Consider the following 23,223-nt stretch of genomic DNA (forward strand, 5'->3'; position numbering starts at 1 on the left):
ATTCCTTAATGGGGACGGGGTTTTCTTTCGGGGCGATGAAAATGTTTTGGGACAGGATGGAGGTGGGCGGTTGCACAATATTGTGAAGGTACTAAATGTTGTGGAGTCATACACTTTAAAGTGGTTAATGTTATGTGAATTTCACCTCGGTACAAAACTTAAATTACTTTTCCTGCCAAGTAATGGTTCAGATTCTCGGGTAACCAGGGTTAGGGAAATACTGTACATGGAGGAATGAGGAGAGACACCCAAGGGCTTGCCTTCCTCACAGCCAGAGGCCAAGAGGGCAAAGAAAAAAGAGAAGACAAGCCCAGGTGCCCCAGGGCGTGGGCTGAGGCACTTCCTTGCCAAGGCTTCAGCCAGCCATTGAGATAAAGCTAAAATACCTGAAGGTTTAACTTTTCTACAAGGGCAACACCATTTCTTTTTCTTTCTTTTTTTTTTTTTTAATTTAAAAAAAAATTTTTTTTTTTAACGTTTATTTTTGAGACAGAGAGAGATAGAGCATGAACAGGGGAGGGGCAGAGAGAGAGGGAGACACAGAATCGGAAGCAGGCTCCAGGCTCTGAGCCATCAGCCCAGAGCCCGACACGGGGCTCGAACTCACGGACTCACAGACTCACAGACCATGAGATCGTGACCTGAGCTGAAGTCGGACGCTTAACCGACTGAGCCACCCAGGCACCCCAACATTTCTTTTTCTGTGACAGTCCCTTTGGCTGCGTTGGTGATAACTAGCCATTCAGGTTCTCTGCATGAAGTTGTTCATCCCATAAGCAAACACTGCTGGAGTCTGACAACAGCCTCTAAACTGGTTAATTTTAGCCTCTAAAGGCTAATTATCAAATTTTTAAAAAGCCAGCATTCACAGAGTTTCCTTTCACTTCTGCCTTTAGTAGAGGCTTCTGGAGGCATCCTGCACCTGGGTTAGGGTTTTCAGAGAAAATAAGGGTGCCCTGTTCAATTTGAATTTCAGATAAAGAACAAATACTTTTTTAAGCGTAAGTATATCCCATGTGATATTTGGGCCATACTTATATTGAAAACGTGTTCATTGCCTGTTTGTAATTCAAATTTACTGGGATGTCCTGTATTTTTACTTGTTACATCTGGCAACCTCTGAAGGACTCTCTGAAATTCTGACTGATAGGGTTGTAGGCTATGCTCAGACCGGGAGTTCAGAGCAGGCACGGTCTCCTCTGGGGCTTGTACTACGTCATCAGCCTCCCTCACCAAACCCCACCTCCACTCCATGAATATTCAGTCTCCCAAATGATTGTCTGGCTTCAAAGACCACAAGCCTCAAATTTGTAACAAATGCCAGGCCTGGTGGCAGTAGTAGCCCCTGTGATGTACATCAGGTGGGCAACAGCCTGCAGCATTGAAGCTTCCAAATGCAAACAAGCTGTGATCAGGCAGAGTGTAGAAGGGGCCAACCAAATCCCACAGCAACCTAGCTCCTGAAGAACATTCTGTGCTGGCAAGACCCACTTCTGGTAGAAAATTTCCTAGAGGGGCGCCTGGGTGGCTTAGTGGGTTAAGCGTCTGACTCTTAGTCTTGGCTCAGGTCATTATCTCACTGTCCCTGAGTTTGCGTCCTGCATCGGGCTCTGCACTGACAGCGTGGAACCCACTTGGGATTTAGCCTCTCCTTCTCTCTGCCCCTCCTCCACTGGGTGCATGTGCATGCATGCTCTCTCTCTCTCTCTCTCAAAATAAAGAAATAAACTTAAAAAAAATAAAAAAGAAAAGATCCTGGAGAGTTGCTAGAAGCTAGCCATTCTGGACTTTGACATTCTTCTCCTGCTTTTGTTCTCCTGAGTTATTCTTAGGCCACTGAAGTCTATGTGAGAAAGAAGACTAATCACAGTGGGAAAGTGGTTTGACAAACACTTAGGAACTCAACACAGCTTGATTATGCTACCCTGGCTGTGGGCTGGATGACCATTATTTAAAAAATATTTTTTTTGATGTTTACTTATTTTGAGAGAGAGAGAGAGAGAGAGAGAGAGCAAGCGAGTGCAGGGGAGGGGCAGAGAGAGAGGGAGACACAGAATCTGAAGCAGGCTCCAGCCTCTGAGCTGTCAGTAGAGAGCCCGACGTGGGGCTTGAACCCATGAACTGTGAGATCACGACCTGAGCCGAAGTTGGACGCTTAACCAACTGAGACACTCAGGGGGCCCTGGACCACTGTTAATGCCCACTTGATTCAGCTAAGATCTAGACTCACGTACAGGGTAATAGAAGGAGAAGAACTCTGTGTCAATATCTAACCCCTGGAAATAATTGACAGGGCTGGTAGTAAACAGCACCCTCCCACTTCATCGAGCCCATCATTCAGCCCCTTTCCATCATTTGCTTGAAGATTGAAGGGGGAGAAAGGCTTGACCCTCATGATGGAACTCACCCCAGTGTCCGTCTTACCCTGCAAAGTTCAAACAAATCTGCTAGAGGCTGAGGTGGCGATCTTGTCATGTGTGTCTCCCTCAATGGAGGCAGTCTGCCAGACCCCCAGAAACACACAATGCTTTGGCTCCCACTCAAAAAACACCAACATTCACTGCCGACAATGTCCCCACCTACCACCAGTCCCTACCCACCCCTTCCTGGAAAATGTGATGGAGGAGGGGTAATGGGTCAACTCCAACACCACCTGGCCCTCAGCGGTAGACCTGGCCGCCGGCCCGGAAGCAGCCCTGGCCCGGTGCACAGACAGTTCCTTGGGGACGTGCACGGGGTGGCACATCCTTATTCTCACAGCTTCAGCTTCCTGTGGGCTGTGGAGTCACCTCTGTTGGTTTGGGTCTCTCTGACCTTGGATGATATGGGAAAGAGGCCAGTGGGTGAAATTGGGAGGCTGAGCTGTGATATGTCACAATCCGGCTTAGGGTGGGACACTTTGTCCCCAAAGAGGGAGGGTGACTTCCTACCACACCCAGCCACAGCACAGCCTTTCCCGGGACAACAGGCCCTCCCCTTCTCCCCATCTAACTCTAAAAATATATGCCACGTACGATGGCCCAGTTGCCTTCGGAGGTAATCCAAACCTGGCCAAGAAGCTAACACTCAATTCTTTGTCTACTGCTTCAGGAAGTCTTAACTCCCTTTAGGATAGCTGGGTTTTGGATACTTTCTGGGGGGTGAGTGGAAAGTATAAAAGCATACTTTCAGAGGTTTGCTCACTAAACAGTGTTTGGCTGAAAACTCACAATGATTCCAGCGGCAACTGACTGAAATCGTACACTCAAATCGATGTTCGCTAATCCAGAAATCTTGTAAATATGATATGTTTCTCTCAAACATTTCAAACTGGAAGTGACTCTATCACATTTGCCTGGTCAGACAAAACGCCCGGCGGCCTCAGCCAGCTCCCAAAGGGAGAAGACGGTAAGTGAAATTTGGCTCACTCAACACGGTCTTGAAAAGACTAAGCAAAACAATCACTAAAATAGTCGGGGAACCTGATGATAGGACAGATCTTCCTTCTTTCATAGACTCAGCGGAGTAACTGAATTTCCTATGCACACAACCTGTTGGGGCCATTCAGATTACTGAAGTGAATGAAACGAGAGAGATTTTATTTCGTCTCAAGTTTTCTCTAGCTGTCCTTTTTGGAGGGTCTTTTATGTGTCCCTCGTCAAATTTCTCCTCAGCCTGGGGCTCCCTATTTGTCATTCCATGCCCAGGAATGCTCCCAGCTTGAAAATTCTTCAGGCCTCACTTCAAGTTTCTCCTCCCCAGAGAAACTTTTCCTGACTCCCTCCTTCTTTCCTGACTATCTCCTCCTGACTACTACCTTAGCTTAGGTTTTCTTGTTATAATGTCTTCCCAGTTCTTGTTACCATTAGAGCATTTACCACAAATGGCATTTTCATGTCGAGTTATGGCTCCTTCCTAAGCTATAAACTCTATAAACGCAGTGTTTTAGGGGCGCCCACGTGGCTCAGTCCGTTAAGCAACCAACTCTTGGTTTCGGCTCAGGTCATGATCTCACAGTTCGAGAGTTCAAGCCCCACGCAGGCTCCCCACTATTAGTGCAGATACTCTTTTTCTCCCTCTTTCCCTGCCCTTCCTCTGCTTGCGCGCATGATCTCTCTCTCTCTCTCTCTCTCTCTCAAAATAAACAAACTAAAAAAGAAAAACCCAAAACACAAAAACAGTGTTGTAGGTTGAATTGTGTCCCCTCAAAAAGATATGTTGAAGTTGTAAACTTCTGGTGCCTCAGAATATAACCTTATTTGGAAATAGGGTTGTTATTGGTATGATTAGTTAAAAAGAGGCCATACGGGAGTAGGGTGGGTCACTGCCCCAACATGACGGGTGTCTTTTTATATAAAAAGAAGAGACACAGAAACAGAGGCACACAGGGAGAATGCCATGCGAGGATGGAGGCAGAGATCAGAGGTCCAGCTGCAAGCTGAGTGCCAGCATAGCACCAGAAGTTAGGAAAAGGCAAGGAAGGATTCTCCCCTATGGTTTCTGAGCACGTGTGGCCCTACCAACACTGTGATTTCAGACTTAAAGGCTCTAGAACTGTGAGAGAAAAAAATGTTTGTTGTAAGCCACACCATGTGTGCAGTGCTTTGTTACAGAGCCCTAGGAAGCTAACAGAAGCAGGGATGTTACCTATTTTGCTTCTTGCTGTATCCTCAGCATCTAACTCCGTGCCAGCATAGAGTAGATGCTTAATGAAGATTTGCTGAGTGAACAAACAGCAGCCTTGAAGATTCGCCTTTTTTAAAAAAAGAATTTCAGTCTGGTTGCTGACTGTGCTTGAGGTCAATTAACATGATCTTGTTTTACACTCCTTTGAAGGATGATACCTTTTTTTCTTTAAGTTTATTTATTTATTTTGAGAGAGAGAGAGCGCACGCAAGTGGGGAGGGGCAGAGAGAGACAGGGACAGAGGATCACAAGAGGGCTCCGCGCTGACAGCAGAGAGCCCGCCTGACGCCTGACGCCTGACGCTCGAACCCACGAACCACGAGATCATGACCTGAACTGAAGTCAGATGCTTAACTGACTGAGCCACCTAGGCGCCCCAGGATGGTATCTTTTTAAATACAACAATAGTGTAACAAGCGAAAGAAGGAACTGACAAAATATTCTTTGCTACCTTTCCCCTGATAGCTCTCCATAGGAAAAGCACTGAAGTGCTTGAAGGATTCTCGCTAAAATTTAGAACTTTACCTGGAGGTTACTACGCGTTAAACCTGGGCTTCATAAGGAAGTGCATAGTGGCTGAGTCTGTTAGCAACACTTATTAGGAAGGATCCCGGACAAGCCCCAGTTAGGTGTTAGGGGTTGGGGTGGTATAAAGAGAGGGAATACATCCTCAAGGACTCATAAGGCTCAGCGGTGTGTAGGTGGATAGGATTCACACAGAAATGACAACTAACCTTTCTTGAGGGAATCAGCAAAGTGTTTACAGAGGAGGTGACTTTTGAACTGGTACATGGTTGGGGCTCAGTGTATATCACCCTGAGCATAGCGATTTCAGGAGCACCATAAGTGTGGAAAACAAATTATAGGAAGTTAAGAAAGTATTTAGTAAGGTTAAATTATACTTCCAGGCAGTTTGGCTTAAAAGGAAGAAGAGGGAGGGAGGGAGGGAAGGAGAGGGAGAGAGAGAGAGAGAGAGAGAAAGACTTTTTTCAGTCTTCCCATCTCAATTATTAGCATCTGGCCAGCTGCTCAGACCAAAACCCTATGTATTAGTTGGGATGTGCTAGCTGTCTTAACAAACAACTCCAAACTCTCAGTGGCCTGAGACAACAAAGGTTTATTTCTTACTCGTGTCAGAGTCCAGTGTATGTTGGCTGGGGAAGGAGTGTTGGGGGAGGGGATGCTTGCGCTCCACGCGGCCAGTCAGGACCCAGGCTTCTTCTACCTGGCTCTGCCATCTTCTAGCAAGGTGCTACTCAGAATGTGGTCCATAGGCCAGTGCGGGTTCATGAACTCTTTGTCACCATTTTGTGCCAAGATAATTATGGAACTGAGAGTGTTCAGAAATTATAGCAGTTTGACAGAATAATTTTAGGTCTATTGAATCTAATAATAAAAAATAGAATTGGGCTTATATTTTGTCTTTTTTAAAATGTAATTTTCTCAGTGATTATTTTTACTGTATTTTATAAAAGTAGCAGGCCATGATAGATTAGAACTAAAAAGAAAAGCTCCTCACTACATATAGTTTCGGAAGCACTCTTTTAGCACCTCAGCCTCAGAGTCCTAGGTCTCTCTGCCCCTGATCAGCAGAGAAAGGAGGAGCGGGGGCATGAGGGTTGTGTGGGAGATCTGAGGCCCCGGAGTAACAGATGCTATTTCTGACAAAATCTCATCAGCCCAGTCTTGGTCACATGGCCCCACTTAACTGCAAGAGAGCCTGGGAAATGTAGTCTTGCTGGGTGCCCAGGAAGAAGAGGAACTAGAATTTGGTGAAGTCATAGCATTGTTTGCCATTCTGTAGGTGCCATCTTGACGGGTTTCTTTATGGCCTACGTACAGTCCACTGGCTATCACTGTTAGCTCTGCCTCCACGGTATAGCCCCAATGTATCCACATCTCTTGTTTTCCCACTTCTACTGTCTTACTCCAAGCCATCTAGCGGGTCTCTGTACTTCCACTCTGCCCTGCACACTTTTGCATTCCCACTGCCTCTTCCCTAAACAACCTTTCTCTGCCCAATATCAAGGGTAAAGTGTTTACTTATGATTGAAATAATGATGTCTGATTTGCTTCAAATAACCCAGTGGGGGAGGGAGGTTGGTGGGAATATAGATGATAGGTATTAGTAATTGTTGGAGCTGGGTGATGGGCACATGGAGATTTAGTATATTTTCTACTTTTGTATTTGCTTGAGATTCCTATAGTAAGGGGTTTTTAAAAGTAAACTTTTAGACCATAAACGAGGTTATATCCAAGGTGACTGCTCATGGTTGTGCGGTTATGGTGTGCTCAAGTGTGCCAGCCTGGGGGACAACGGGAGGCAGAAATCTGCAGGACAGCATCTCTCAGGGGGCCCGGCATTCTCCCAAAGGAGTCTCTACAGAAAATGGTGGCCATTATCATGCCTTTCCTCGGTTTAAAACCTGAGGATGATTTTCCACTGTAATTGGTATATGGCGATTTTTTTTGTAATGCCTCAACATGACAAGAGTCCACAATCTGATGTCTGTAGTCCTGTTGTCATTGTTGTTATTATAGGCTGAATAATGGTCCACAGATATGTTATATCCTAATTTTTGCAACCCATGAATGTGACTTTACATGGCAATGGCAAACAGGACGCTGCAGGAATGATTGAGTGAGGAAGGATCTTGAGTTGGGGAGATTCTCCTGGATTGTCTGGTTTGGCTCAATGTAATCACAAGAGTTCTTTGAAGTGAAAGAGGCGAGACAGACTCTCAGGAGAGGAGATGCTGGGAGCAGAGGGTGGAGGGCTGTGACTGCTGGGGTTGAAGATGGAGGAAGAGGGCATAAGCCCCTAAATGCCAGCAGCCTCTAGAAGCTGGAAGAGGCAAGGCAAACAGAGCCCGTGGAAGGAACGTGGCCCTGTGACACCTTGATTTTAGCCCATGAGATTCGTGTCACACTTCTGACTTACAGAACTGTAAGATAATAAATTTGTGTTATTTTAGGCCACTAAATCTGTGGCAGTTTGTTATGGCAGCAATAGGAGACTACTACAGTTATATTACTTGATATCCACATGCTGTCAAATCCAGAGGTCGACCTGTGGACATCACACACTCCTTGCTGGCTACTGTCTGCAGACCAGGCTCCGTCAGCATTGTCCATCTCCCAATCTCATCACCTGCCTTTTTCCTTTCACTTGCTTTGCTTCAGCCCCATGAACCTTCTTTCTCCCTTAAACTCCTTCAGGCCTTTGTTTGCCATTCCTTCTGCCTGAAATGCTCTTCACCCAGCTCTTACATGGCCAGCTTATTTAAGCATTTGGGTGGCAGCATAAGTGTCACCTCCTTAGAGATTTTCTTTGACTATCCCCTCTAAAGTAGCCCTTCCCACCCTTCTCTCTCATTACCCTATTTCATTTACTTTATAGCACCTATTATTCTTTTAAATAAGCTATATTTTTAGAATAATTTTAGATTTCATTAAGAATAATTATTCTTTTAGAGTAATTTTAGATTTACAGTAACACCCCCAAAGATCATATAGGAAACTCCCATATACTCCTGCCTGCACTCCCAATATCCCTTATTATTAACATCTTACATTAGTGTGGAGCATTTGTCATGATTAATGAGCCTATATTGATGCCTTATATGAAACTGAACCAGACTTTGTTCAGATTTCTTTAGTTTTAGCCCAGGATCCTATCCAGGGTCCCATCCTCATCCAGGGTACCACAGTACATGCATTGAGTTCTCCTGTTGGCTGTGATAATGTTTTTTTGATGACCTTGACAGTTTTGAGTACAGGTCAGCTCTTATGTAGAATGTTTCTCAACTGAGATTTGTCTGGTGTTTTTCTCATGATTATCCTGGAGTTTGGGGGACTCCATGATTATTACAGGTTCAAGGGAGAAAGACTATAGACGTAAAAGAGCATTTTCATCACATTGTATCAAGGGTTTATGATTTATGATCTGGTTTGGTTTATGTTGGTGTTGACCTTGATCACCTGGCTGAGGTAGTGTTTATTAGGTTCTCCACTAGAAAATTACTCTCCCCTCTCCCTCCTCCATTTGGTCCTGTACTCTTTGGAAGGAAGTCAGTATGCACAACCCATACTTAAGGAGTAGGAAGTGACACCCTTGCTACTTTTCGAGTTTATTGTATTTATTTGTTTGATTATGTGTTTTGAACATTGTTACTGGGCTAACCCACAGATATTCCCAGCCTCCTTCTTACCTGTTTGCAAGCAGATGCAGGAATCCCAGATGCCTGTTTTCCTTGTTCCGTCCTGACAAATGAAACGGAAGGAAGTCAGTCTTCTGGTATGTTTGGGAGGAAGCTTTTTCTCTCCTCATAAAAGAGGTAGCCTCTGTTGTTCTATTGTTACCTTCTTCTTTGCACCCTGAAAGTGGAATCCTGGAGCTGCTGTGGCCACCTTGTGACAATGAGTGGCAAGCATAATGGCAAAAAGTCAACATGCTAAAGACACCAGAGCAGAAATACATTTAAAAAAAAAGTACAGTTGCTTTGATGGCAACTGATGCCAGCCATCACCTACCTTTGGACTTAGTGTTATTGAGAAGAGTTTAAGCCATTGCTAATGAGGTTCTAGTTCTTGTAGCTGAAAGCATTCTTTTTTTTTTAATGTTAATATTTTTTGTTTGTGTTTGAGAGAGTGTGTGTGTGCATGCACACATGAGACAGAGAGAGAGATAGAGAGAGACAGACAGAGGGAGAGGGTGGGGTGGGGGGAGTAGGACAGGGGATCCGAAGTGGTCTCTGTGCTGAGAGCAGACAGGCTGATTTGGGGCTCGAACTCATGAACCATGAAATCATGACCCAAGCCAAAGTTGGATGTTTAACTGACTGAGCCACCCAGGTGTCCCTATAGCTGGAAGCATTCTTAACTGATAAGGTATTCCTTGCTTGTCTTCCAAAAATGAAGTTCTATAAGGACAGAGACTTTGTCTTGTTTCTCTCTGTTTCTAGGGGTTGACAGAGTAGATACCTAGTATGTTCTCATTGTATGAGTGAAGAGACAGATGACAGTTTAAGGGAGAGGGAAGAATTTTTTTTTTAATTTAAGAAAACTAGGGCATGTTTGTAGGATAATAAGAAGGCACCAGAATAGAGAAAGAGATTGAAGGTATAAAGAGGAGGGGAGGGAAAAGATACTTCATGAAGGATGGTCTCAGAAAAAGGGGAGGGAATGGGATCCCATGGCCTAGTGAAGGTGTGTGTTAGATAATAAAGGGAGAAACAATCAAATAGAGGCTCTTAATCTCTTCAGTCAGGAATCTGATTGATCTGAGAATCTGATTTGAGAATCAGGAAGCTATGGAGCCTTTCTCCAGAAGAAAGCATGTTGTCACATATAACCATATTTTTACATGTAGTTTCATGAAATTTGCCGATGCTGCTCCTGCAATCATCCACGGCTCCTTAACGTTTACATTTTAGGACCAGTGCAAATAAAATGGGAGAACTGATATCAGGTTATTAACTTTTTAATGTCCTAACTAAGGACATTGAAGAATAAAAGTTACTGTTTACAATCTCATCTTTTCATTAAAGAATGGTTACGTTCCTCTCAAAAAAGCAGGAAGGACCTAATCTTTTAGAAAGTACTACTATTTATGTTGGGTAAATTTAGCATCACAGATAACTCACTGCATTGTCCTTAATAAAAGCACAGTGCAGGTTTTAAAGTCAAACAATTTGAGTCAGCTCTGTTCCTTACTTGCTGTGTAAGTAAGAAACTTGGGGAAGCATCTAAACCTCACTAAGCCTTGGTTTCCATCACAGCAAAACAGGAGACAATAGAACCTAACTCATGGTTGTTGTGAGATTAAGTATAGTAATGCCAGTAAAGCAAATGCTAACACCCAGAGATGACCAGTTAACTCTGGGGAAAACATCCTTCTGAATATGGATATAAAAATGATCATAGAGGGGCACCTGGGTGGCTCAGTCGGTTCAGTGTCTGACTTTGGCTCCCGGTCATGATCTCGCAGTTCCTGGGTTTGAGCTCTGCATCAGGCTCTGTGCTGATAGGTCAGAGACTGGAGCCTGCTTCAGATTCTGTGCCTCCCTCTCTCTCTGCTCTCCCCTGCTTGTGCTCTCTCTCTCTCTCTCTCTCTCTCTTTCTCTCTCAAAAATAAGTAAGCATTTAAAAAAATTTAATTAAAAAAGATCATAGATACACAGATATAGATACAGCTATAGATACAGCTAGAAACACATGTGCATGTTCACCCATGTGCGCACATGCACTCACACACACACAGCCACAAGCACATATACAGGTCAGATGCTTCTGTGTGTATTTCTTTGTACTCTGCTTTCTCTCTCTCTTAACAATATATGTGAATATGTATCCTTGTACAACACTATTTTGAATGGTTACATGGTACTCTAGAAAATGGCATAGCATCATTTATTTCACTGATCTTATCTTGTTGGATGTTGAATTTATTTCCGGTCGTTTGCAATGATAACTCTGCAATGACCTTCTTCGTAACTGAAGTTTTCTCATACCTATGATTATTTCCTAGGAAAAAATCTTATATGAAGAAATGGTATATTAGAAACATAAATTTAAAAAAAAAACAGACTCTGGGGGCGCCTAGCTGGCTCAGTCGGGGGGCGCCTAGCTGGCTCAGTCGGTTAAGCCTCCCACTCTTGATCTCAGCTCAGGTCATGATCTCACAGTTTGTGGGTTCAAGCCCCATGTCGGGCTCTGCATTGACAGTGTGGAGCCTGCTTGGAATTCTCTCTCCCTCTCTCTCTGCTCCTACCCCATTTGTGCTTTGTCTCTCTCTCAAAAAAAAAAAAAACAAAAACAAAAAAAACCCCACAAATAACATAAAACAAAAAACAAAAACAAAAACAAAAACAAAAACAACCCAGACTCTGAACCATAGAGAACAGAGGGGAGATGGGGCAGATCGCTAAAACAGGTAAAGGGGATTAAGAGTACATTATGATGAGCACTGAGTAATGTATGGAGTTGCTGAGTCACTATATTGTGCACCTGAAATTAACGTAACACTGTATGTTAACTACACTGGAATTAAAAAAATATATCTAAAAAAAAAAGTCTTACACAGTTTAAGTTTATTTGCCTTATAAAGTCATTTTGACCTCCAGAAATATTACGTCAATTTCTATTTCTCCCAGCATGTATGAAACTGCCCATTTCTGAGCTCTCTCACATTACTATTTTACTCTTCTAAATTTTTCCTTTTCTTTGGAGAAAAATTATATTTGATATTTTAATTTATATTAATGTGACGACCAGTAAAGTCAGGTTTTTCAAATGTTTACTGGCTAATTATACTAATTACTTTGTGAATTTGCCATCTGTATCTTTTATATATTTTTAGAATATTTTCATTTTCTTTTTTTAAATAATTTTTTAAATGTTTATTTTTGAGAGAGAGAGAGAGAGAGAGAGAGAGAGAGAGAGAGGGAGAGCAAGCTCAAGCAGGGGAAGGGCAGAGAGAGAGGGAGACACAGAATTCGAAGCAGGCTGTAGGCTCTGAGCTGTCACAGTGCAGAGCCCAATGTAGGGCTTGAACTCACAGACTGCAAGATCATGACCTGAGCTGAAGTCACAAGCTTAACTGACTGAGCCACCCAGGCACCCCCATTTTTTTTTAAGTTTATTTATTTATTTTGAGAGACACAGAGAGAGCATGCTCAGGGGAGGGATAGAGATAGGGGGAGAGTTAGAATCCCAAGCAGGCTCTGTGCTTTCAGAGCCCAATGTGGGGCTCAAACTCACAAACCAAATCATGAGATCAGGACCTGAGACAAAATGAAGAGCCATCAGGCATCTGAATATTTGCATTTTCTTATTGATTAGGAGTTCTTTATATAACAAAGCTAATAATTCTCTTCATTCATTATGTTGCAAAAGACTGCATCATTTATATTTCTGAAACCTAATTGCTCAAAGACCTACCGAAGGCCTTGGGTGCTAACAACTATCTTGTTCTTTCATAGGCTTGGAGTTTTTAAGCCAACACCTTGGGTCTGATTGTTTAAATAATTTTAGCTGTATGAGCTGACCCTCCTTTTTCTACCTTGAAAACAAGAGTAAATTTTTCACCTCCAACCTGGCCATTGATTGATAACAGCACAAGACTTTAACATTATTCTTATTTTCCAAGTCAGTAGTGTCTTCCTTTTGTTGATAGTTCACATGCTATGGCATTCCTTATGATACTCATAAGCATTTTGGATACAAAAAGAACACATTCTGTAATTATCATGATGTTTTGTAGAACCAAGTATGCTAAAAACAGTCAAACACATTCTAGACCCTTAATAAGTATTTGTCAAACTGAACGAAAGGAAACTTCTCAGAATGTTACAAAGCTATAAAGTCTGATATAAAATAGCACGATTTGCTTTTAAAAACTTGTTTCAGGATGGAAGTGAAAGGTGTCAGTAATTGACTTTCCCTTTAGAAGGTGATCAAAGAAATTATGGCATGCCTCACTTTTTTATTTCCTTTCTTTCTTTTTTTTAATCTTAGATTGCTAGACCAGACTCAGCTAGTTCTGCAGCTGTGTTCTTGGCTGGGTAGAAATGCATCTCCATTTTCTGCTCCAGTGACCAGCTATTGTACTGACCATCTCTACCTTTCTTCTAGTTATGTGAAGCAAAACTCTTAAAGTTACCTGAATATTTGCATAACACACATTGTCCTGAGTTTGTTTGAGCGATTCTAAAGTAAACAGTTTTTTGGCTTTCAAACTTACATGGCACTAAAGAATGGAATTTAGGGTTGGCTCAGGGGGCGGATTAGACGAGGTATTATAAATTCCCGAGTGTGCCCCAGAATTAGGGTCTGGCTCTTATAGACTCCAAGATTTTCAATTAAAGCTAGGAATATTATCCTGAGTTTATGTTGTTTTCCATTGCTGCTGCTGCTTTCTGCCAAGCAAGAGTTCATGACGGATTTTTTGCCTGTTCTCAAGCAAATAAGAGTAGGCAACACTTACATAGCACCCTCTTTCATATATTAGGCACCAGGCCCCATTTTTCACATTAACTCATTCAATCCTGATAACAAACTTATAAGGTAGGTTGTATGAGGACAATGATAGTTGCTGTAACAAATAAGCCATGGGATGTTATTGATTTAATCCAATAAGTGATTATTTCTCATTGCCTGGAACCCATTTACAGGTGTTTGGTAGAAAGTTTAGGGACCCAGACTTCTTTCATTTTGTCGCTTTTCTATACCTTAGAGCCCCACAGTCTTTCTCTTCTAACCAGCAAATGGAAAACAAAAACAGGGGATTCTCTGTTGGAGGTTTTAAATGTGTGAGGCCTGAAGGCATTGCACATCTGCCCATGCCATTTTCCAGAACTCAGACACATGGCCTCATCTAACCTGCAAGTGTTGTTAAATACAGTCTAGCTGTATTTCCAGGTAAAAGAGAAAGTGGTTTTGGTGAACATACAGATTCTGTCACAGTCCACTCTTTGGTTACCAAATAGCCTCACTCAACTAACCCTTCTTCCCACACAAACAACACACTCATTCTTTTCCCAAAAGAGACAACCCATTGCCCCTTGCAGTTACTGCAGTTATCTAAAAATCCAGCATTTCTGGGTACTGTGTGGCCTTCTCCATCAGGATGGGATGTTTTCTTCATTGCCCGTTGATCTCTGAACTGAAGGGACAAACTTCCGTGTCCCATTCATACCCAATATAAAGTGGTGGGCAAGGACAAGATAAAGTAATAGCTGTGCCCAGTTGGAAAGGGAAGACAGAGACACACAGCAATGTGGATAACTGACAATGGTGAAGGCCCAGTGGGAAGGCATTGTGCTGTGACCTGGTCCTAGGAGTAGGAGTAAGTACCTTGGCTCCTCCTTTCTTACTATAGCCTGATTTTCCACTCTGGGAGGAATTCCATGTCCTTTGTTTTCTGTAGTCCTCTCTGCTTTCTGGAAGGTTCTTCCTTAGCAGTTATCCTCCGTGGCCACCTATGAACCCATGAGATGGGTGTGGAGGAGCCTGTCCTTTCTGAGGGCTACACAGCTTCTGAAGCCCACTTCCTACTTGTGCAAATTTGGAGACTCAAAGGTTGGTTCAAGGTTCTAACTATCAAAAGCTTTTTAAATCTAGGTTTATTTTTCTTTGGCAATATCACTCCCTAAAAATTCAGAATGTGCTAATCTTTGCTTCCCAGAAATCCCATGAGCAAAAGTTCATACCCAAAGTTTTTTTCCTATACATGCTTCTCAAGCTTCATTTATGTATTTGCTTCCTCTCTCATGCTTCTGTCTGTTGAGCTGAGAGTAACTGTCTTGAGACTATCTAAAACAATAGGCATGGATGGGAATGTCACATCCTTACTCAGATCGTTGTTAGTAGGCTTGAGTCAGAAGGGGATTTTGTTGCTCAAATATAGTTAGCATTTGGGATCCAAAATGAGTAGGCTTTTATAACCCTTGAGACCGACTATTTCTGGACTCTGTAGCCTCTTTTACTTCTGTTTACAAACCAGCCAATCTTTCCTAAACCCCTCTCTTTCTCATAATTCTCACTAACAACAGAGTTGTACAAATGCCTACCTCCTTAACTCGGTGCCCTACGTGTCTCATCTCACCCTAGTCCCTGACCTGGGAAAAATCAACACATCCTATTACTCTATTTCCAGCCACTTCCCCTGGACTACAGGCTTAAGTAGGCATAATGTCTGCCATTGAAGGCAACAGTTGTATCAGATTTTTGCCACTTTACGAAACAGGTTTCTTTCTTTCTGGTTTCTTATATCACTTTCCTCACTAATTACCACTCAACTGCTGAGCTGGTTCTGTATTGTTTTAGGTTTTGGTGATGGCAGCACTCCACTTCTAGCTGCCATTTTTTATATTGCTTGGCATAACAGTAGCTGCTATAACAAACCTTGGAATTTCAGCTTAAGACAATAGTTATTTCTTCTCATAGCCAAGCCAATGTAGGCACCTTCCACATGGTGACTAAGGGCCTCCAGCTGCTGCCACCTTGACTTTTGCCATATGCTGGGATCATGGAGTCCTTTGCTTTCAGACAGAATCAGTGAAAACATAGAGGATCATCTATGGGAGGGTTTTAATGGTCAGGCCTAGAGGTGGTACACATTAGTTCTGTCACATTCCATTGGCCAGAACCCAGTCATTCCACATCGAGCACAAAGGAGGCTGAGGGATATAATCTAGTCCTGTGCTCAGTGAGAATAGGGATCAGGCTTTGGGGAATACATGAGAGCCTCATTGATAAACATATAGCACCGGAAGAACTGAGTCATAAACCAGCAAGTTCCTTGTGTTTTCATAGCATGTTTGTCTCTATAAAGAAGGAATGTGTCCTTATAGAGGCCTAAGTGCTTGATCACATCTGAGAGTGAGAGTAAGGACTTTGTTCTTAAATGGTGAGTCATGGCAACCCTTTCCTGGGCACATTTTCTATAAGGATAAACTTAGAATAAATTCTACCTGTACCTCCTCCTCCCCCCAACCCCCCCACCCCAATTTTTGTCTTTGTGGATAACCCAAGGATTTTCTGGTGCCAGTGAGCTTGTACTGGATGGCCATAGGGAGGTAGGGTCAGGATGGAGAGCATTGGGGCTTTGTCAGAGTAAAGGGCTGGACACTCATTTCTTTAGGAATGTTGACTGATGATGTTTTCTCTTAGAGCAGAACTTGAGTGCCTATAGTTTTGGGATGTGACCCCAAAAAGCACAATTAAGGAAGTGGGAGATGTAAGTCAGAGAGGAGAGAAAACCCAACAAATAGGTTATTGTTGGGGCAACAGGGACTCAATCTTAGTAGAGATCTCTTGAGAAACCATGTGGGGCATGCTTTAGAATTCTCCCAGTAAAAATCAAGGAGGCTGGGGCATTTTTACAACAACTCCCAACCATGTTGATTGAGGGTTGGTCCAGGAGGATTAAGTACCACCTCCCCCATCTATGGGCTATATTTACAAGCAGTCTAACAAGCTCCTGTGACAGGCCGAGAGGAAGACATCTGCAGACACATGAGAGGGGAGCTGCGAGCCTGACCTAGGGTCTGTCCATTGCTGCAAGAGACCTTGGGTGGTCTAGAGAAAATGGGGCACCTGCTGAGATGGGAAGAGGCACAGGGAATGAGAAACAAAGACTCAGATATAACACAGACTCTCAAAATCCACCTGGCAGACCTCATTGGTTGTAGCTGTCCTCTGGGTGGGGCTGAACTCTGCCTCCATTGTGTATTAACTAGTATTAGCACTTAACATAACACTCTCCAGTTCCATCCACGTTGCTACAAAGTGCCAAGAGACTCTTAAAAACTGAGAACAGACTGAGGGTTGATGGGGGGTGGGAGGAATGGGAGGGTGGGTGATGGCTATTAAGGAGGGCACCTGTTGCGATGAGCACTGGGTGTTTTATGGAAACCAATTTGACAATAAATTCATATTTAAAAAAAAAACCTAGTATTAGCAGCCAGCAGTAATAGAGCATTTACTGTGTCCAGAAGCTATACTAAGGGCTTGACATAAATGATCTCATTTAATGTTCATTGACCATCTACTATGTACCAGGGGAAAAGCAAGAGATGAAGAAAACTTACTCTCTGTACTTAATTTAAACTCTGGCAGGAGGGATAAAGAGAACACAAAGGTTTTATACAGCAAAGGATCTATTGGAGTCCAGGACGGTTACAAATAAGTATGGGTCTCTGGGACATGAAACTGACTTCTGGATGGAGGATCAGGTGTTCCTTAAGGAAGAAAAAGAAGGAATTTGAACCTATCCTTGAAGGATGGGTAGGAGTTTGACAAGCATATTGGGGGAAGTGCATTTGTGGACAAAGTGATGGAGTGTTTGGGAAGCTGGAGAGGAGGAGACAAGATGGACATTGCTAGGAAGCTGTCACAATATGATCGAACCTAGGAGTTAGACAAATCTGTAAGCCAGATGTGACACCAAGGTCAAGAAAAAGAAGCCAGATCAAGCATTAAATTGAGGGTAGAGAATATCTCCAGTAGAAAGCAATAAGTATGTGGGAGAAGAAAAGTTTTGGGGAGGAGCGAGATACAGGGGGGTAGAGGCAAGTGATTCAGGAATAATGTCATGATTGCTAGATGTCTGTAGCAATCCATTCAACCATTCAGTATATACCCCTCATTCATTGTTCTCATTCATTCAACAGATATTTACTGAACACCCACTGTGTTCCAGCCACCCACTTACATAATGAGGACACAGTAGAGTAGAAATCTATGACCTCATGGAGCAGATGCAGACAATACCATGTTTTAAAAATATCTAGTATTTCAGATAAGTAGCATGGAGAAAACCAAGCAGTGAGGGGTGACAGGGAGTACTACGTGGGGAAGAGGGCTGCTATTTTAACGAGAGTGGTCAGGGATGGCCCTGCAGAGAAAGTGACGTATGAGAAAAAGCTGAGGTTGTAGGGGAGTGAGCTATGCATCTCCTTGGCAGAAGAATGCAACTGTGAAGACCCCAGGCAGGAACAGGGCCTTTTGGTCTGGAAATAATGGGGAAACTGGGCACGGCTGGAGCAGAGTGAGTGAAGGACATGATGGCTGGTGTGAGGTTAGAGAGAGGAAGGCAGACCAGATGATGAAGGTCAGTGGTTTTCAGTGGGGTGGCACCATTCGATAGGGCTTCTGAGATTCATGGGGCTGTATTTGTTCTAGTGTAGTTGTGTCTAAATATTTCCATGTTAAAATACATAATCCATATTTTATTATGAATTGCTTTCTCTTAATTCTGCTCTGTAATTTAGATAGGGCATTATGTGATTTTCTTTTTTAAAAATTGTATGTAGAGTGTGGTGATATTATCCTTAAATTTGATTTCTGGACTGTAAAGGAGGTGTTACACAATGTTTGCTACTAATGGAGGCTTTGAGTCCACCAGGGTCAAGAGCTTCTGAAGAAAGACCAGAAAGGCCATTGTAAGGGCTGTGGATTTGACTGCAGAGCAGAGTGGTCCGAGTAGAGTTAAACAGAGAAATATCATGATCAGATAGGATTAAACAGTTCTCACTGGCTACTGTGTAGAGAGCAGACTATAGAGGGCAAGAGCAGAAGCCAGGAGGCCAGTCAGGAGGTTACTGCAGCGTCTTAGTCTGTCCAGGCTGTTGTAACAAAAATACTATAAACTGGGTAGCTTATAAATAGCAGATGTTTATTTCTTACAATCTTAGAAGCTGGGAAGTCCAAGATCATGGTGCTAGCAGTCTTGGCATCTGGTGAGAACCCAGATGGCTTTCCTTTGGCTGTCACATCACATGGTAGAAGGGACCTCTCTTATAAGGTCACTAATCCCACTCATGGGGGTAGAGTCCTCACGATGTAATCACTCCCAAAGGCCCCCACCTCCTAATACCATCACACTGGAGATTAAGTTTCAACATGAATTTTGGGGGGACAGACATTCAGACAACAGCATGAAGTAACAGTGGAAGATGATGGTGACTTGAATTGGGATGGTATAGTGTGGAGGGAGAAGTGGTGTAATTCGGGAATATTTTCTGAAGGTGGGAACTGTAGGGTTTTCTGACAGATTTGATGTGGAGTACAAGAGAAAGAGAGGAGTCAAGAATGACACCATATTTTTGAACTGAGCAATGAGGGATATTGATGTTATCAGCTGGGATGGGAAGCCTATATGTACAGTAGGTTTTGGAAAGCACCAGAATTTATAGGACACCAACTATGTGCCAGGCACTATTTTAGGCACCAGGAATTTTCACAGGTCTGATGTGGAACCTTACATAAAGAAGTTCTTCAGAACAGAAGCTGAGGCTAGCAAGGACCAGGCTGCTCTGACATGTAGGATTCCACCTAGAGTGTAAGTCCTCTGAGGTCAGAAGCATGATCTGGCATCTTGGTCATCTTGGCAACCCACTTAGTATATGCTTGGTCACTATCCGTTGAGTGAATGATGATTCATTGTCTCTAATTTCCTTGATGATCCGAGTGAAAATGGGATAAAAGTCTACCCTGTGTGAACCCATGAAATTATTAGAATAGCTGTTATGATTTTATCTTTTTTTTTTTAATTTTTTTTTTTTTTTTTTTTTTTTAGCGTTTATTTATTTTTGAGACAGAGAGAGACAAAGCATGAACGGGGGAGGGTCAGAGAGAGGGAGACACAGAATCTGAAACAGGCTTCAGGCTCTGAGCTGTCAGCACAGAGCCCGACGCGGGGCTCGAACTCACGGACCGCGAGATCATGACCTGGGCCAAAGTCGGCCGCTTAACCGACTGAGCCACCCAGGCGCCCCTGTTATGATTTTAGACAGGGGTTTCTTTTAGCCCATTTTGAATATTCTTATATGGCTGTGGCACCTCCAGGCCACACACAGTGTGTTTTATCCCTGAATCTGCATGCAGGGCTTACCACATAGGAGGTTTTGTTGAATGAATATTTATTGAATGAATACATTTTATGTATTTTTGTTTTGAGAGTGAGAGACAGAGCTGGCAAGCAGGGGAGAGGGGCAGAGTAGGGGGAGAGAGAGAATCTTAAGCAGGCTCCATGCTCACTGCAGAGCTTAATCCCATGACCCTGGAACCATGACTTGAGCCTAAATGAAGAGTTGGATGCACAACCAACTGAGCCACCCAGATGCCCCATTTTATGTATTTTTAAAGAATATGTTTATTAGGTAGATTTTATGATATAATTATAGTATCTATTTCATTTGTTTCCCAAGTTTTACTTTCTATTTTATAATGGTTATTGTATATATATTCTTTATTAACTATAGTTTTTATGGTTGTGTAATAATCTATTTTACCTGGATAAACTATAATTCCATTATTTTCTCATTAGTCAACATTTAAGATTCTTTCAATATTTCAGAATAATAAACAAGATATCAATGAACATTTCCCTTAATGTACTTTTAATGTATGTAATGTATTTTAATGTACTTTAGGTTATTCCAGTAGGGTGTTAAGATTTCTTGATCAAGGATTATGATAGACATTATTAACATTTGCCAATATCTGTTTCTTCGCTCCTTTTGGGCAGGCAGAAAACTTCACTTCTCAGCCTCCTTGCCATTGGGTAGGGCCATGTGATGTGACTAGTTCTGGCCAATGAAACATGAGGGGAAGGGACACGTAAACCTTACCTCTCTACCAACCTAAGGAAGGTAGGCTGAGAGAGCAAGAAGTCAATGTTTGTTATATTAAACTTCTAGGACTCCAGAGTTAATTTGTTGCCATAGCTGAACTATTCTATCCTGACAAATACACAGACTTTGGACCTTATTATGGATTAGGGTATATACAGGAAAATTGCACAACAGTTGTATATAGTAGATACCCAATAAATATCTACTTAATGAATCAGTGAGACTGCCAAGAATACATGAAAATACCAATTTCATTGTTATCAACAGTAATGGATTTATTATTTGATTGTTCTAGCCAATTTAATAGGCAAAAATATTGCCATGGCCAACGAAAAATCAACCAATTTCTTTGCTTCTTGAAAAGGCTGAATGTTTTTTCATCTGTTGTTAGCTATTTCTTCTGTGGTGTATTATTTGTTCAAAATCTGGGGCACCTGGGTGGCTCAGTTGGCAAAGCATCTGACCCCTTACTTTGGCTCAGGTCATGATCTCATTCTTCATGAGACCGAGCCTGGCATCAGGCTCCATGCTGACAGTATGCAGCCTGCTTAGGATTCTTTCTCTCTCTGTCTCTGTCTCTCTCTGCCCCTCCTCCACTCATACAAGCTCTCTCTCTCTCAAAATAAGTAAATAAACATTAAAAATCTTTTATTCATTCTCTGTAACTATTTATTGAATGCTTTCACTGTTTTAGATATTGGGGATATAGTGGTAAATGACCTTGTTATCATAGAGCTTTTATTCTAGTATGGGAAAAAACGACATGTAAACAAATGCTTACATATTTTAGTTAGTGGTAAGTGCGATGAAAATCCAGGTCAGTGGCTTCAAGATAGACTAGGTATGTCTTCACACGGGGTCATGTAACATCTTTCTGATAACATCAACTTTTGAAGAAAGGGAATGAGCCAAGAAGATAACTGTGAAGAAAGGTGTTGCAGGCGGAAGGAATAGCACATAGGATGGCTGTAAGGTGGGGGTACCCTTGATATTTTGGGGTTACAGTGAGAAACAAGTCTGGCCGAAGCAGAATCAGCAAGGAGAAAGTAGTAGGAGATGGAATTGAAGAGGTAAAAAGCTAGAACATATAGGGTCTCCAAAGCCACTGTTATATCTTTTGACTCTTCTTTGGAGTGTTATGTGAGCCACTGGGGGCTTTCGAGCTGAGGAGTGATGTGATATGATCTACTATTTGAAAGGATTACTCTGGGAGCACCTGGGTGGCTCATTTGGTTGACCGTCCGACTCTTGGTTTCGGTTCAGGTCATGACCTCACAATTCATGAGATTGAGCCCATGTTGGGCTCCATGCTGTCAGCGCATAGCCTGTTTGGGATTCTCTCCTTCTCTCTCTCTGCCCCTCCCCTACTCATTCATGCTCTCTCTCAAGATAAAAACATTTAAAAAAATAAATAAAAGGATTCCTCTGGCTTCTTGGTAGATGAGATGACATGGGAGAAAGCAGGGGACAATATTTTGATGGAAGATGAAGACAGCTTAGACCAGGGTAACACCATGGATAAAGTGAGAAGGGGTCAGATTCCTGATGCATTTTGTAGTGGAGCTGATAGGGTTTAATGATAGACTGCACATGGGGCCGGCTGAGAGAAATGAAGGAGTCAAGAATTATTCCAAGATTTTTGACTTGAATAACTAGAAGAATGTAGTTGCCATTTACTTTGTTGCTTTATTGAACCATATTTGGTATTTTTCATGGCTCCGGAAAAAGCCATGAGAAATCAAAAGAACAGTGTACTGGGGGGAGCATGGTGTTCACTTTCCAGATCCAGGGGTCCACTGATTGACTGAAAGCAGCTGTGGTCTGCGTCCTGGCAGCAGTACAGTGACTCTCACCTTCTCTGGCTCTCCTCACCATCTCCTTTTCACTTCCAGAGACAAGGCCTCTGGTGTGGCTATCTCTGATGGCATCAAGGTGTTTTAATGATACGCAGGTGCACAAGCCATCTATGCCGGAGGAGGTGAAGAAGCACAAGAAGGTAGTGCTCTGAGACCTAAAGGGGGACAGAAAAGTCCTCTGGGAGGAGGGCCAGGCTGGCAGCAACCCCTATGTGCTTTGTCAAGACACTGCTGGCCAAGGTCTGCTATTACAGCCTCTGTGATGCAAACTAGGAGATGGAGGAGAGCAAGAAGGGGACCTTTTGTTTATCCTCAGGACTTCTGAGTCTGCACTCCTTGGGAGCAGAATGACACATGCCAGCTCCTAGGATGTCATCTAGAAGAAGCTGATGGAGATTAAGCATGAATTACAAGCAAACTGTTAGGAGAAATTCAGGCACCAATGCACCCTGGCAGAAAAGCTGGGGGGAGGCAGTATAATTTCTCCCTGGAGGAACAGCCTTTGTCTTCCTCCTCCTTCCATCCCTGATGGTTCCAGCCTTCCTAAACTACTTTTGATCTGA

General features: G+C 42.8%; 1 pseudogene; it reads left to right on the top strand.

Annotated features, from left to right (window-relative positions):
- Positions 1 to 2,569: 2,569 nt before the first annotated feature.
- On the top strand, positions 2,570 to 23,223 carry LOC125919898 (cofilin-1-like; annotated as a pseudogene).

This window comes from Panthera uncia, chromosome B4 (assembly GCF_023721935.1).
Source record: "Panthera uncia isolate 11264 chromosome B4, Puncia_PCG_1.0, whole genome shotgun sequence".
NCBI classification, from domain to species: Eukaryota; Metazoa; Chordata; class Mammalia; order Carnivora; family Felidae; genus Panthera; species Panthera uncia.